The following is a 2,650-nucleotide window of genomic DNA, read 5'->3' on the forward strand; positions in this document are numbered from 1 at the left end:
TGCCAGAATTAAAATCAAGCACTCACTCCACAATTATTTCCTAGTAATGGTTGAAAAATTAAGCAACAACATGAACAAAAAACTCAACCATTGTCACCACCATCACCATCAATCACAAAAAGATCCATCAAAAGACTCAGGCCTGAGGTAGACACATGCCCTCCTTTCGTAGTAGATGAAGTGACTTTGACTTCTGCTTTTACACTTGGTTATTTAAGTATTTTCCATAAGTGCCTTTAGCTGTCACTACAGAGGAACTCACTGGCAGTTAGCAGAATGGATGAAAAGTCAGCCAAACTATGAAGTATTACTTAAAGATAAAGTAGTAAAATTTGAGGACCTCTTGCCCTGTGGTTATTCAAGCATCCCAGCAATTCTTCCTTCATCCCTGTGCTGCCAGGGCTGGAAGGCATTGATGATGTAATCAGTAGTCAATGGAGAACTCAAATATTACTTCTAAGAACTTCATTTTATGGATGTAACATTTATGAAAACAACAGCATATGATCCAGTAAATCTCAGACCTGGTCAGGATCAATTACTTTTAGGGAAAATTCCTAAAAGGCATTCTTGTGTTTCACCTTTGAAAAGTAGTTCTTCACCCTAATAAATAAAAAAGTTGCAAAAAATGTATCTTTGGAATGGAGGATTCTACAGTATTTAACTTTCCATAAATTATATTGTTTCCCTCTACATGTTAGAACCCGTTCTTAAAAGCAAATGTGTCACCACCAATGTCTTCAATTTGCTGTAATTCCAGTGAGAACCATCTTGGGTACACCTGTGCAGGAAACAGGGTGAGAGTTCTTTAGGGAAAAAAATGGAAAGGAAAAAACATACCTAATGTAATGCTTCAAACATGTACCAATATTTCTTGACCTGTCAGCCAAAGACAGACAGACAGACAACCTGCAGATTTATACAGGGTTCATTATGTCCCCCATCTTATTACTGCTAAGGTGAATGAATGTGCTGGACACTTACTGAATTGGTGTTCTATGTCTGCTGTAATAAGTGACTATGAGTTTAGTGGCTTGAAAGAACACACATTTACTATATTACAGTTCTGTAGGTTAGGAGTCCAACAAAGGTCTCATTGGACTAAAATCAAGGGGTCAATAGGGCTGCCTTACCTTCTGGAGGCTCTAGGGGATAATTTGTTTCCTTGTCTTTTCTGAAAAGGTTTTAGAGGTCACCCACATTCCTTGGCTTGTGCCCTCTTTATCCATCTTCACAACCAGCAACAGCAGGTAGAGTCCTTCTCACTGCATCATCCTGACCTTCTTTTCTGCTTCCCAATTTTAAGGTCCCGTGTAATTACAGGGGGCCCATCTGAATAGTCCAGGATAATGGCCTCATCTCAAGGTCTTTATCCTAATCACAGCTGCAAAGTTTCCTTTTATATGTGATGTAATATATTCACAGGCTTGGGGAATTACAACAGGAACAACCTAGAGGGGGCATTATTCTGCTGCTGAGAACACTACTAACTAAGGTGCCAACTAATATTGGAATAAAGAAAAAAAAACTTGTCTACTTTCAACAAAGTTTAGTAAAATTAAGACAGTATAGGAAAGTGCAATGTAGAACAGCCAAAGCAAGACAAAGTCAAATCAGAACCCTAGAAATGCTCCATTGATGACCATACTATTGCACAAGAACTAGTCAGTTTAGGGCTTCCCTGGTGGCGCAGTGGTTGAGAGTCTGCCTGCCGATGCAGGAGACACGGGGTCGTGCCCCGGTCCAGGAAGATCCCACATGCCGCGGAGCGGCTGGGCCCGTGAGCCATGGCCGCTGAGCCTGCGCGCCCAGAGCCTGTGCTCTGCAACGGGAGAGGCCACAACAGTGAGAGGCCCACGTACTGCAAAAACAAACAAACAAAAAGAACTAGTCAGTTTAGATTAGATTTCTTTATCCAGATGTTGCTTCCCCACCCTCCACCCACCCCCAGGTTGACTTTGATGGTGGAAATCTCATCCAGCCTGTGGTAGAGGAAGTGAAGGTGGTGGTGGAGTCGGTGCACCTGGGACACCACTAACTTCTGACTATGTACTTTCAGCTGGTCTCCATGGAACAGATGGGTTTTCTCAGACCCACCCTTGCGTAAACACCATGCGGACGGGGTGGGGTGGGCACGCCATGCTCCTTTCCTTGGAACTTGGCCTCGTAAAGAAGCAGGCATCAAAAGGTTAACCCGTCTGGGACCTCCTGAACCAGATGTTCTGGGTCCCAGTAGAGAGCTTCCTGACTTTTGGTCACACATCCCCGGGGTCGGCCTAAGGCCCGTGCTGCCTGGGTTGGCTGTGGAGGATGAGCTCCTCAGGCAGAGCCATCTTGCTCTGTCTCCTCCAAACCAGGTTCTGACCAGAGAGCAATGTGTTCGTGTTTCTCAGGCTGGTGGAAAATACTCCCTCATCGTCCTCTCAGACTGGGGCAGCCCCTTCCCATGTTGGCCTGCTCTGGGTGGGGGAAGGGTTGGGAGGATGGGAGCAAGAGGGGCAGGGACAAGGAGGAGGAGTGGGAACAAAAAAGCCTGGGGAGAAGATAGGGGAGGATGGCGAGGAAGGGGAAGGCGGAAGCGGAGGAAGAATAAGGAGGACGATGACCAGAGCGTGAATGCCATGGAGGCTCTAGCCTCTGGTCCCAGAAT

The sequence above is a fragment of the Mesoplodon mirus genome (genome assembly GCF_964341445.2).
Source record: "Mesoplodon mirus genome assembly, chromosome: 3".
NCBI lineage: Eukaryota > Metazoa > Chordata > Mammalia > Artiodactyla > Ziphiidae > Mesoplodon > Mesoplodon mirus.